General features: G+C 38.0%; 1 long non-coding RNA gene across 2 annotated transcripts; it reads left to right on the forward strand.

Annotated features, from left to right (window-relative positions):
* On the forward strand, nt 1-13,372 carry LOC135363911 (uncharacterized). Of its 2 annotated transcripts, XR_010410268.1 has the most exons (4): nt 1-1,778; nt 5,276-5,431; nt 8,996-9,119; nt 12,315-13,372. It is a non-coding gene; the product is annotated as an uncharacterized LOC135363911 (long non-coding RNA). The 2 variants fall into 2 exon arrangements; XR_010410267.1 differs by lacking the exon at nt 12,315-13,372 and having other exon boundaries at nt 8,996-10,051.
* Nucleotides 13,373-15,090: the final 1,718 nt, after the last annotated feature.

A 15,090-nucleotide genomic window follows, 5' to 3' on the forward strand; every position in this document is an offset into this window, starting at 1 on the left:
CAGGCTTCCAGCGGAGCAGGGAGCCCGATGTGGGGCTTGATCCCAGGACCCTGGGATCATGACCTGAGCCAAAGGCAGACGCTTAGACTGAGCCACTCAGGCACCCCGGTTTTCGTCCTTTTAAAATATTTTCGTTTTGGGTTGGAACATCAGCTTCAGAAACTAAGAGACTAGAACACCTAATGGAAATTGCATTTACTTGCCAATGATTCTATCAGAAAGGATCTACTGCAAAGAGAAGCTTTACCTTAATTTTATATATTGCATTATACATGAAAGTATATAATATTTTATTTTTATGTTGTATTACATTATTATATATTGTAAATATTATATATAATAAAATATTCAAAATGCTAACTCAAAGATTATATTATTAAAAACCATATATTGTCTTTTTTTTTATAAAGATTTTATTTATTTGACAGAGAGAGATAGCGAGAGCAGAAACACAAGCAGGGGGAATGGAAGAAGAAGCAGGCTTCCTGCCAAGCAGGGAGCCCGATGTGGGGCTCGACCCCAGGACCCCAGGATCATGACCTGAGCCAAAGGCAGATGCTTAATGACTGAGCCACCCAGGTGCCCCAAATTCCGTATATTGTCTTAAATTGAATTACCTTTGATACATACAAACAATTTAAAACATAGCTTCAGCTATTAAAAAAAAAAAAAAGACAAAATCAGGGCACCTGGATGGCTCAGTCCATTAAGTGTCTGACTCTAGATTTTGGCCTGGGGCCTGATCTCAGGGTCCTGAGATCCAGCCCCGCCTCAGCTCCTTGCTCAGCCCCAAATCTGCTTCAGATTCTCTCTCTCCCGCTCCCTCTGCCCCTCCCCCTGCTTTCTCTCTCTTTCTCTCTCTCTCTCTAAAGTAAATAAATAAGGGGCACCTGAGTGGCTTACTCGGTTAAGCATCTGCCTTTGGCTCAGGTCATGATCTCGGGGTTCTGAGGTCGAGTCCCACATCGAGCTCTCTGTTCAGTGGAGAGCCTGCTTCTCCCTCTCCCGCTCCCCCTGCTTGTGTGCTCTCTCTTTCTGTCTGCCAAATAAACAAACAAATAAATCTTTAAAAAGAAAAGGGGGGGGCGCCTTGATGGTTCAGTTGGTTAAGCATCTGCCCTTGGCTCAGGTCATGATCCCAGGGTCCTGGGATGGAGCCCTGCATCACATTGGGCTCCTTGCTCAGCGGGGAGCCTGCTTCTCCCTCTGCCTGCTGCTCCCCCTGCTTGTGTTCTCTCTCTCTCTGTCAAATAAATAAATAAAATCTTTTAAAAATAAAAAAATTTTAAAAATTTTAAAAATAAAAAAGAGTAAATAAATAATCTTAGAAAAAAAGACAAAAAAATCTCTTGTCTCAAGGTCTGTGTGTTTTTCTGTTTAATCTCACGTGGAGAAGAAAGGAAGGAAGGAAGGAAGGAAGGAAGGAAGAAAGAAAGAAAGAAAGAAAGAAAGAAAGAAAGAAAGAAAGAAAGAAAGAAAGAAAGAAGGAAAGAGAAAGAAGAAAAAGAAAGAAAGAAAGAAAAGAAAGAAAGAAAGAAAGAAAGAGAAAGAAGAAAAAGAAAGAAAGAAAGAAAGAAAAGAAAGAAAGAAAGAAAGAAAGAAAGAAAGAAAGAAAGAAAGAAAGAAAGAAAGAAAGAAAAGAAAAGAAAATGAAGTAACTCTTAAAATGTGGCCCCAAATTACAAAACTAACTGAAAAGAATTTTGGTCATTGCAAAAGACTTATGTTTCTGGGAATCTATTACAAAATAAGAAGACTACGTACACTTAAAATATAATGTAAATCAGGTTTTCTGTCATTTGGAAAAGTCATACATTTTCATTCTGTGTTTTAAAGCTGAAAGTAAACTCTTTTAGTAAACTCTACCCCTAACATGGGGCTCTAATATCATAACCCCAAGATCAAGAGTTCAGACTCTACTAAGCCAATCAGGCACCCCAAGAATAATTTTTAGTAATATTCCAAACAGTGCTCTTCAAAGCAAATTATGTCTAAAAAGAAATATTTTGCTTTTAGATTTTTACCAATTACAGTATTTGAAAATTAATTAAATCTCATTATAAAAAAAGCATTTATACCCCCTACAAATGTTCCACCTACTCTAATTTTAATTACTCAATTCCCAAACTGAATTTGGAAATAATAAAGGCATTAAACCTACATTTTCCTGCTGATCTGGTAATTAACCCAACAACTTTATAAATTTAGTTATTTAAATACATTAATCAGACATTTTTACCTTACGGCAAAAGAGCAAGGAGATTGGAAAAAAATGTTTGCATCATACATGTATTTTTTTAAGTTTTAAGTAATCTCTACACCCAACATGGGGCTGGAACTCACAACCCCGAGATCAAGTCCTAGGCTCCACCAACTGAGCCAGCCAGGAGCCCCTGCATGAAACATTTAAATGAATTACACAGTTAAGTGAATGTTGTGTGACTGTAACTCTTCTTGTGCTATATATATGGTATATTTTATTTCATTTATTGCTACCAAATTTCTGTGGGAAATACTAACTGTTCAGAGACATAGTACTGAAAGCCAACTTTGTGGTTCACAGTAGCTATAAGGGTCCTAAAAATAAAGAATGCCTGTGGTAGCACAGATGGGATCACTTTACTGAGGAAGAATGAAGTTCACCGACAGTGGTAGCACCTAGACCTGGGAATCCCACGTCATAGTAATATAAACCTGTGAGGGTTTAACACAGATATAAAGTCTTAAAATTAGATCGTATGTGGAGACCGGACTTTCTAGTGAAACAAAATTAAAACTAGAACTATATCTGTAGATGCTGATTAAATTCTAACAAGGAAACAGGTCGCAGTTTATGGGCATTCATAATGCCTGGCTAAGTAAGATTTAATAAATGCATGCCTCCCTGGATGAGACTAATTGAAAAGCAAAGAAGGAGCGTCCAGAAAACTGGGTCTCCTTTGTAGTTTCTGGGCTGAAAACAGCCAGATCCTCATAGCGGCTCAATGTACTCATCCAGGGAGTAAATGCTTGACTTCGGAGAAACATTTATCTTTGGCGGTCATGTACTCCATGTACTTCCTGTCTGCACGTGCGTCATGAGCACAACTCGTTCTAATCACACAATACTCCCTATGCCATTGCCCTGATTTTTAAGGCTTCTCACTCCTTTTTGCTTTTTATTATTATTATTATTTAAAGATTTTATTTACCTATTTGATAGAGACACAGTGAGAGGGGGAACACAGCATGGGGAGTGGGAGAAGAAGAAGCAGGCTTCCCACTGAACAGGGAGCCTGATGCGGGGTTCAATCCCAGGACCCTGAGATCGTGACCTGAGCCCAAGGCAGACGCTTAAATACTGAGCCACCCAGGTGCCCCTCCGTTTTGTTTTTCTCATTCCCTTATGGTATTGGTAACATTCACAATAAAAGTGGAGGCAAAGTTTGGCTCAGGACCTTTCACCACGAGAGTGTCTGGTCCCCCCTTGCCTTCTCCTTTCTCCTACTTAGACGTCTGGAGTAATCTTTTCATTCACTGCCTCGGGGTTTGCTGGCCAAACCCAACAATTCATATATTTAACAATACAGGGATTAAACTCAAGGTATTAATTCCTTAATTCATGACCTGTAAACACTTCCTTATATTTGATCTGGGTTTATCAGCAACAATTATAAGTCTATCAATTTCTACATTTATAAGACAATGAAAGAAATCTTTTATAGCCTATACTCTAGACATACTTCTATTACAGCACTTATAATGCATCATAATTATTCATTTACTTGCCTGACTCCCTCATTAAACCATGGCCTCCTTGAAGACAGGGACTATACCTGTGTGTTAGGTGTTTAGGAAGTATCTGTTGAATGAATGAATTCATTAGAGATCTAAAAATACAAGTGACGTGATAGGGATGATTTGTTGCGTATTAACACCTCATTTATGAATCTATAAAGGTTTAAGGAATGAAGAATGGAGAGATTCACATATTTTCCAATGTCTAGGAGGCTTCCAGGATTCCAGCTGCCTATCAGAAAACTGACATTATTTACAAAAAACCTGTCATGGTGAGGGGCACCTGGGTGGTTCAGTCGTTAAGCGTCTGCCTTTGGCTCAGGTCATGATCCCAGGGTCCTGGGATCGAGCCCCACATCGAGCCCCACATCGAGCCCCACATCGAGCCCCACATCGGGCTCCCTGCTCCATGGGAAACCTGCTTCTCCCATTCCCCCTGCTTGTGTTCCCTCTCTCGTTGTGCCTCTCTCTGTCAAATAAATAAATAAAATCTTTAAAAAAAACAAAACAAAACAAAACAAAAAACCCCACAAAAAACCTGGAATGGTGATGTGTTCTGGGATTGGAAAGCCCTTCCCCAAACCCATGGCAAGGACATTAGAACTGAGCTAGGGCTAAGCTTTTTGACACATGCTATATAATCTTTTCTTATTTGTTGAGTTGGTGATACAAATACTAACCATCAGAGGTCAAGACCAATTTCTGCTGCATGCAACCAATTATTCTCTGGCCATTGCATGCAATAAACATTTCTCCTTTAACACATTGGTCATGTGCTTTCTTTTGTCAGAATTACAAGAAACAGAACTCCTGAGTGCAAATAATGTGGCATTCTTGTCCAACCTTCTTCGAAGATCCAAGTCAAGGAGATCCATGGAATTTTAACAAGAAAAGAAGCAGATGTCTCAGTTTCTTTTCTTTAAATTCTATTCATTCACTTAAATATTTACTGAATTATTTAAATATTTAAATATGTATACACACACATACATACATACATACATACATACATACCACATCTTCTTTATCCATTCATCCACTGATGGACACGGGTTGTTTGTACATCTTGGCTATTATAAATAAGGCTGCAATGAACACGGGGGTGCAGATATCTTTTCAAGTTGTGTTTTCATGTTCTTCAGATAAATACCCAGAAGGGGAATTGCTGGATCATATGGTAATTCTACTTGCAGTTTTTTGAGAAACCTCCATACTGTTTTCCATAGTGGCTGCACCAATTTATATTCCCACCAACAGTGTACAAGGGCTCCCTTTCTTTCACATCCTCACCAACACTTGTTACCTTTGGTCTTTTTGATAATAGCCATTCTAACAGATAGAGGTGATTTCTTATTGTGGTTTTGATTTGCATTTCCTTGATGATTAGTGATGTTTGGCATCTTTTCATGTACCTGTTGGCCATCAGTATGTCTTCTTTAAAAAATGTCTATGCATCAATTCTGCTTTTTTTTAAAAAAAGATTTTATTTATTTAACAGAGAGAGAGCGTGAGCACAAGCAGGGTGAACGGCAGGCAAGGCAGAGGGAGAAGCAGGCTCCCCGCTGAGCAGGGAGCCCGACGTGGGACTCGATCCCAGGACCCCGGGATCACGAGCTGAGCTGAAGGCAGATGCTTAACCAACTGAGCCACCCAGGTGCCCTATCATATTTGCTTTTTAAATGAAGAGTATAAATTCTCATTTAAACTTCTTATACACAATTACCTCCATTCACTAACACACAAATCACATAGGTTTAGCTGCGGTGCGGTAAGAATTCCAAAGCTCACCATCTAGCAACTTGTTGAAGCCCCAGGCTGTATTCTTGAATTCCCACATTCCTTTTCACTCCTTGTCTTACTTACTGGAACCAAACGTCTACCAAAATTAAGAATAAAGTTGTGTTCCAAATCTTTTTTTGTCTTAGCCTCCTTTGGGACTACAAAGCTGCACCACCCATTCTGGTTTATTTTAAGATTGTACACATAAGCCACATATGACTCTACAATAATACTTGAACATTGTTTGTACAGCAGAAGTATGTCCAAGTGTTTTTTAACAAAGAGCAATATGATCAGATATCCGTGTATGTAGGTTAGTTTTTTAATGATAGCTATAGAAGCAAATAATTCCTCCAAAATTAATTTTTTGCAGTAATACAGATGTCCAAAAATACTTTATTCAACTTTATTTATATAAAAGTATCTTGTTATAGAGTTAGTATTTGTGTCAATAGCATTAGTAGTTATCACTCAATTTTGATTGAGGTGGTAAGAAGATGGCTATTTCTCTTAAAGCATAATTGATGTGAAGGCATATTTCAATTCAGTCTCCATATTTATATGATTGAAATTCTCAATTTTCTTTTTTTGGGGGGTTTCTTTTTTTTTAATTAACATATAATGTATTATTTGTTTCAGGGGTACAGGTCTGAGATTCATCAGTCTTACATAATTCACAGTGCTCACCATAGTACATACCCTCCCCAATGTCCATCACCCAGCCACACCATCCCTCCCACCCCCCTCCCCTCCAGCAACCTTCAGTTTGTTTCCTGAGATTAAGAGTCTCTTATGGTTTGTCTCCCTCTCGGGTTTTGTCTTGTTTCATTTTTCCCTCCCTTACCCTATGATCCTCTGTCTTGTTTCTCAAATTCCTCATATCAGTGAGATCATATGATAATTGTCTTTCTCTGATTGACTTATTTCACTTAGCATAATATCTTCTAGTTCCATGAAATTCTCAACTTGATAAAACTTTCATAGCACCCAGGTAGATCCCAACATTACCTAGAGTTTGGTCACATAGTCAGAAAGTTTAAGTTATTTTTGGAAAATTTTTTAATTGAGATATAATTGATATACAACATGGTATTTTTTTAGGTATATGAAGTAATGATTTAAAATATGCATATATTGCAAAATGATCACCAGAATCAGTTTAGTTTTATCATTCATCACCTCACATAGCTAATTTTTTTTTTCTGGTGATGAGAAGTTTTAAGATCTACTCTTTCAAATTTCCTGGAAAATTTTCACAGGAAAACTGGTAGGATGGTGTTTGACCTATCTGGTCCTGAGGTCTGGGGTAGAGGGCATTTACCCAATCAGGTCTGGAAAGAGTACTGAAAGCTAAAGCCAAAAAATCCTGTCCAAATGAACTGTGCAAGTAAAAAGGATGTGAGGATAGATTAAAACTCAAGGGAACCACCAAGCCAGGCAGGCAAAGAAAATAAATGCAACAATTCTGGGCAGTAAATGACAGCTGTCTGGATGAACACTAGTGACAGCTGGTATTGCCTGGGGCTGAATCCACATTTTAGGGCTGTTCTGATTCATTTAAAAATTCTGGAATGGAGCAGATACTAGACTTCATATTCTGGCAATATTCTAGAAATATTGTATCTTTAGCTCAGTTCCTGTCCAAAGGGAAAGTTATGGGACAGAATGACAGGTCAGTCATATCCAGGGGCATATCACTGGTTCTAAGCAATTTAACATGTTATTTTGTGTACTTTTATCATGGTTCTTGTACTTGGGGTTCTTTGGTTCATTGAGCGTCTTTGATCTATAGATTTGTAACTTTTATCTAGTTTGGAGTTTTCAGCCATTATTTCTTCAAGTATTTTCTTTGGTCCCTCATATATTTCTTGAGGGCCTCTAATGACATATATATTGGGCTGATTAAAATTATATAACAGATTTCCTGATATTGTTTATTTTTTTCTTTCAGTGTTTTTCCTCTCTGTGTTTCATTTTGCATAGTTTCTATCGCTATGTCTTCAAATTCACCGATCTTTTCTTCTTCAGTATCTAATCTACTGCTACCCTCATATAGTATATTTTTCATCCCAGACATTGTAGTTTTAATCTAGAATTTATTGTGGATCTTTTAATATCTTTAATGTTTTGACTTAATATGCTCAATCTTTCCTCTGTCTTTTTGAACATGTGAAGTATGGTTATAGTTTCTTCTTAATATACTTGTCTACTAATTCTACTATCTGTGGCATTTCTGGAGCTGATTCTGTTGATTGATTGCTATCCTCATTATGGGTTGCCTTTTCCTGGTTCTTTATATTTTTGTAATTTTTAAATTAAATGTCAGGCTTTGTGAACTTTACCTTGTCAGGTGCTAGATATTTTTGTATCTATAAATATTTTTGAGCTTTGTCCTGAGATGCAGTTAAAGTATTTATAAACAGTTCAATCTTTTTGAGGCTTGCTCTTAACTTATATATATGAGTCTAGAGTAGCTTTGAGTGTAGGGCTAATGTTCCTCCACTGCTCAGTGACCCATGAATTATAAGATTTTCTACTGTCTGGTGCAAACTTGATTCATTCTTGTCTCTGGATGAGCTTTGAGAATTGTTTCCTCTGCTTCTTTTAGGTAGTTCTCCCACACACTTGGATGGTTTCTCCCCTCATGTGCACTGATTAGTAGTTAGCTGAAAACTTCAGGGGAACTCTCTGAAGATCCTTAGAGCTGTCTCTCTGTGCATTGCTCTCATCTCTGGTACTATGCTCTGCAAACTCTAGGCACTTTAGCCTCCCAAGACTGTGTCTCCACAGTTAAAGGAGATGACTAGGCTTTGCCTGAGTTCTCTCTCCCTGTGCCACAACCTGGAAACCTTCCAGGCAGCAAGCTAGGAAAATCATAGGGCTCACCTCTCTCAAGGATCACTGTCCTACACTATTTGACATCCAATGTCTGCAAACTGTTGTTTCATACATTTTGTTGATCTGGTTTTTAAGTTGTTTTAGACAGGAGGGTACTCTAGGCCTTCTTACTACATCTTGCCAGAGAAGAACTACAAAATCAACAGAACCACCAGTGGTTGCATGAACTGCATCTGAGCTTCTCCACATTCTGAGATTTAGATGGTATTACATTTGCAAAGAATAAGACAGTCCCAGAAGCATTTTTTCACTCACTCAACAAACATTTAAACACTATGGGAGAAATGGTTAGCAGTCTACTTAAAATCCACTCTCTTTCCATATGATAGAATTGTGCTTGGGGAGGGACTGCAAGCTCAGGCGCTGCGGTTTTCCATACACCCCCTACCCTCCACCCATACACATACACATCTTGCTTCTCAGTATGGCCATATGTTTAGTATTCACCAATGGAACATGAGTGAAAATGAGATGTATGATTTCTAGGACAAGGATTTTAAGAAGCAGATATGCCTTCTTCACACTCTTTCCCCTTCTGCAGACTGACTGCTGAAGATAACAAATCCCCTGGAAATGATGAAGCCAAAATATGAAGGAGTCTCAGTCTCTGAAATCACTGCATGGCAGGAAGCTGTCTGCCAGAAATACCTGCATTGTTTAGCAAGGTAATGACTAAGTAAATTTCTATTGTACTAAACCACTACTATTTTGGGGTCACTTTGTTAAAGTAGTGAGTGTTACCTAGCTTATACAGGGACCCACTATATGCCAAGAACTGTGCTAAGTGCTGGGTATACAAAGAGAAGCAAAAGAGTCATGGTCCCTGGTTCATGAGGTTGTTTAGTCATGAAGGGTAGTTAGTCATGAAGGGTAAAAATAAACAAGAAAGAAGCCAGATATATACAGTCACATCCTGCAAAGCACTTCCTTGATTCCTGTCTCCCTGTAGAATGTATCTTGTTTTTTATTTTTATTCATTTATTTTCTTTTGTAGCTTGCTTTTTAATAACCAAACTTCAGAGAACATACTTTTTCCTTGATACAGTGTTTTTTAACTAATATTTGTACAGGGGATGTTTATATTTATATCCTCCCCCAAACTCAATACATTTTAAAACAAAATGATGTGTATGAAATATCTTGCATTGCATTTCAAATACAATTGGTAGAATATCAGAATCACACATAAACATTTTTCAACTTTAAATTTTCAAACATTTCAAGTTTGAAAATCAGAAAAGTTTAAAGAATACACATATACCCTTCATCTAGAGTCACCAGTTGGTAACAATCAGCCATGTTTGTTACATGTCTCTTTATAAACATGCAGGCGCACATGTGCACGCACACACACACACACACACACTTTGCTGAACCATTTGAAACTAATTTGCAGGCATGATGATACTTTATCCCTAAATATTTCCGTACTTACCTCCTATGAACAAGAACATTTTCCTACATGATCACAATACCACTATCACACCCAAGAAATTTAATGTAAATATGCAATATTATCTAATATACAGCCTATGCTAAAATCCCTCCCTTGTCTATAGCTGATTTTTACTAACTTATTTATTATTCCTTTATCTCCAAAATAATACTTCCCCTGCTCCCCAATAATTATGTCCTCCCCAAAACTAAACCAATCCTAACTTGATCCATAGAGTCTGTGCAATTTCAAACAAAATCCCAGCAAATTACTATATGGATATTGACAAGCTGATTCTAAAGTTCGTATGGGGAGGCAAAAGACCCAGAATAGCCAACATAATATTGAAGAAGAACAAAGTTGGGGGATTGATGTTATCTGACTTCAAGACTTACTATAAAACCACAGTAATCAATACAGTGTGGCATTGGCAATAGATCATTGGAACAGAACAGAGAGCCCAGAAACAAACCCCCATAAAGACAGTTAATTGACTGTTGACAAAAGAGCAAAGATAATGCAATGGAGCAAAGATAGTCTTTTCAACAAATGATGCTGAGATAACTGGATCATACACATGCAAAAAATTGAATCTAGACACAGATCTTACACTGTTCACAAAAATTAACTCAAGATGGATCATGGACTTAAATGTAAAATGCAAAACTATGAAATTCCTAGAAGATAACATCAGAGAAAACTTAAGTGACCCTGGGTTTGGCAATCACTTTTTAGATACAAGACCAAAGGCACAATTTATGAAATAAATAAATGATAAGACAAACTTCATTAAAATTAAAAATTTCTTCCTGTGAAAGACAATATCAATGGGCGCCTGGGTGGCTCAGTCGTTAAGCATCTGCCTTCGGCTCAGGTCATGATCCCAGGGTCCTGGGATCGAGCCCCACATCGGGCTCCCTGCTCAGCGGGAAGCCTGTTTCCCCCTCTCCAACTCTCCCTGCTTGTGTTCCTGCCCTCACTCTCTCTCTCTGTGAAACAAATAAATAAAATCTTAAAAAAGAAAAAAAGAAAAAAAAAAAAGAAAGACAATATCAAGAGAATGAGAAGAGAAATCACAGATTGAGAGAAAATATTTGCAAAAAAGACACATCTGATAAAGGACTTTTATTCAAAATATAAAAAAAGAAATCTTAAAACTCAACAAGAAAAGAATCTTATTTAAAAGTGGGCCAAAGACATTCGTGGACATCTTACCAAAGATGGCATACAGATGGTAAATAAGTATACGAAAAGATGCTCTACAACATATGTCATTAGGGAAATGCAAATTAAAACAGAATGAGATACCACTATGCTTTTATTAGAATGGCCAAAATCTGGAACACTGACAACACCAAATGTTGGCAAGGATGTGGAGCAACAGAAACTTACATATGTTGCTGGTGGGAATGCAAGATACCAACACTTTGGAAGACAGTTCGGTGGTTTCTTATAAAACTAAACATATTCTTGCCATACAAACCAGAAATCCTGCTTCTTGGTATTTACAACATAAAATTGCAACTCCAACCAGACCAAAGGAGTTGCAATTTTATGTCCACACAAAAACCTGCACATAGATGTCTATAACAGCTTTCTTTGTAATTGCCAAAACATGGAAGCAACAACATGCTTTTCAGTAGAAGAATGGATAAATAAACTGTGGTACATCCGGACAATGGGATATTTTTCCATGCTAAAAAGAAATGAGTTATCAAGCCATGAAAAGACACACAGAAAACTTAAATGCATATTACTAAGTGAAGGAAGCCAATCTGAAAAGGACACATATTGTATGATCCCACCTATGTGACATTCTAGAAAGAGCAAAACCATGGAGACAGTAGATCAGTGGTAGCACTATCTCCATATGAAGTGGGAGTAGAGGGCATTCTATTCTCAACATAGCTACTTCTAGTTAACAACAGTCAACAAGCCTGATAGCCTGGGCTCTAGAGTTAGACTCCCTGCTTTTGAACAGAAGCTCTGCCAATTATTTGAACTCTGATTACTTACTTATTTCACCTCTCTAAGCCTGTTATTTCGATTAGTGAAATGAGGACAATGGTTCTGACATAGAATTACATGAATTGATGTGTATAAAGAGCATATTAATGTGCCCATGATAAAATCATAGCTATCACCCACTGCATGCCGATTTTCAAATGGTAGCTCCCCTTGTCAAAGTACCTTTGCAGGGCCCAGGAGGGTATATGTGCATGACAGTTTCTCCACTGGAGTCTGCCCTGAGCCATGGGGCTTAGCCCTATTTTTAACTTCAATGTTAGGCCCTGAAGCACTATGTACTCTTCCATGTCTGACTTCTTGCACTTAGCATAATGTTTTCTTTCCTAACATTTTATTATAAAATGTTCATTCATAAAGAAAGGAAAACCGGAGTGTCTGAACATTTACTTTGTGTTAGGAAAGGGCTCCTCGCTGTGGGGCAACAGCATGGAAGTAGGTCATTGAAAGTAAGGAACAGCAGAGCATGACATGGAAATGCCACATCTGTACCTAGGCTTGGCCTCCATCTGTGTCAGCATCTCCCTCCAGGCCTGGGACATCACCGAACCAGCTGGTGGCCTTGGGCTCTGATGATTTCTCTTTCCTTGGACCTTGACTGTCTCACTCTATCACACTCTGTATCAACATATTCCTTTAGTGCTTCATGAAGGCAGATGACAGAACTCCGACCAGACCATAGGAGAAATCAGGTGGACGTGGAAACTAGAGAAACACAGTAGAGGGATGTGTGATCACTGCAACAAAAGATAATTAAATCCTGGTTGACAAAAAGAAGAGGGTCAAGGACAGAGCCAATATTTAAGGAGCAAACAAAGGAAAGGAAATCTATCTGTAAAGAGACCAGGAATGATCAGAGAGATGGGAGGTTAATCTGGAGAGAGTTGGCTCCTAGAAGCAAAGGAAGAAAGGAAAGAAAGGGGGAAAGAAAGGAAGAAAGTGTTTTAATAAGTGGGAAGGGGGGCAGGTCAAATGTGTCCATCTAAGATGAGGTATGTTTATCGGATGAGGAGACCTCATCAATATTCTTCCACTCTACTTGGGGAGCTGTGGCAGCCAGGCCTTTCCTTTGCAGGTGGCAGATTAAAAGAGTCATCCCTGCTAAATCTGGACAATTTAAAGGAAAACTTTGAACGCACTGACAATGGAGGTTCCCCAAGGAAATAGCTCAACCAGATCCTACCCTGAGATATTCAGAATGGATTAGACCTATCTAGAAGCTCAGCGCTTCCAATCCACTTTTGTTAGCCTGTTTGTTTTAAAATCAACTTTATCAATGTATAATTTGCATAAATAAATGCCCTCATTTAAAGTGTATGGTTCAGGGGCACCTGGGTGGCTCAGTCGGTTAAGCATCTGCCTTTGGCTCGGATCATGGTCTCGGGGTCCTGGGATTGAGTCCTGCCTGGGGCTCCCTGCTCAGCGGAGAGCCTGCTTCTCCCTCTACCCTTCCCCCCTGCTCGTGATCTCTCTCTCTCTCTCTCACAAATAAATAAATAAAATCTTTTAAAAAATAAATAAAGTGTATGGTTCAGTACTTTTGACAAATATATACTCCCATGTAACTGCCATCTAATCAGTATACAGAATATTTCCATCACCCCCAAATTTTTCTTATGCCCCTTTACAAGCAACACTTTCCTTGCCCACAAACACCAATTTACTTTCTGTCACCATAGATTTGTTTTGTGTTAATGAATGTCATATAAATAAACTATACAGTACTTTGTGTACTGTAAAATAAACCATATTTGTACTTTTTGTGTGTCTGGATTCTTTCACTCAGCACAATGCTTTCTTCCCAAACCTTTTGTTATAAAAACGTTCAATCACAGAACAAAACTGAAAGAATTTTGCAGTAAACACCCACATACCTACCACTAGATTATACTACAGTTGACCCTTGCACAATGTGCGGGTTAGGGGTGCCAATCACCCATACAGTCAAAAGTCCATGTATAACTTTTTTTTAGATTTTTTTTTTTAAGTAATCTCTACACCCAATGTGGGCTCAAACCCACAACCCTGAGATCAAGAGTCACATGCTCCACCAGCTTAGCCAGCCAGCTGCCCCCATCTATAATTTTTGACTCCCCAAAAGTTTAACTACTAATAGTCTACTGCTGACCAGAAGCCTTATTAATAACATAAACAGTTGATTAACACAGATTTTGTATGTTTTATGTATTATAGGCTGTATTCTTTCAATAAAGTAAGCTAGAGAAAAGAAAATGTTATTAAGAAAATCATAAGGAAAAGAAAATACATTTACAGTACTTTAAAAAATCTGCATAAAAGTGAACCTGCACAGTTCATAGGTGTTGTTCAAGGGTCGACTGTATTAGATTCTACTATACTTGCTTTAATACATCCTTGTGTCCATTTATCAACCCATCTTATTTTTTGATGTATTTTAAAGATGTCAGTACATTTCCCCTAAATACTTTAGCATGCATATCAGACATAATTATCCATGTTGTTGCATAAATGTGTTGCTTGTTCCTTTTTACCGCTGAGTAGTATTCCATTTGCCTATTGATGGATATTTAAGTTATTCCCAGTTTAGTTTTATTATGAATAAAGTTGCTATGAACATTCATATACAAGCCTTGTACAGATATATGCTTTTATTTATCTTGAATAAGTACTGAAAAGTACTTTTGTTGGGTCATATGGTAAGTATACCTTATAATAAATAGCCAAACTGTTTTCTAGGTGGTGCCATTTTACATTTCTGTTAGCACTGTATTTTTTTTAAAAGATTTTATTTATTTATTTGAGAGAGATAGAGGGAGTGAGCGAGAGAGAGAGAGAGCGCACAAGCCAGGGTTGGGGTCAGAGAGGCAGAGGGAGAAGCAGACTCCCTGCTGAGCTGGGAGCCCGATGCGGGGCTCCATCCCAGAACTCTGGGATCATGACCTGAGCCAAAGGCAGACACCCAACCAACTGAGCTACTCAGTCGCCCCTACTAGCACTGTATTAAATTTGCAGTTTTTCCATATTCTCACTGATACTTTATATTGTCAGTTCTTTTGATTTTAGCCATTCCAAAAGTAGGCTTTTAATTTGCATTTCCCTAATAACTATTGATATCAAATATCATTTCATGTATTTATTGGCCATTGTGTATCCTATTTTGTGAAGTGTCTGTTCAAATCTTCGGCACATTTTTAAAA

The sequence above is a fragment of the Mirounga angustirostris genome, unplaced genomic scaffold (genome assembly GCF_029215605.1).
Source record: "Mirounga angustirostris isolate CCGP_5_RB_7025 unplaced genomic scaffold, mMirAng1.0.hap1 SCAF_3, whole genome shotgun sequence".
NCBI lineage: Eukaryota > Metazoa > Chordata > Mammalia > Carnivora > Phocidae > Mirounga > Mirounga angustirostris.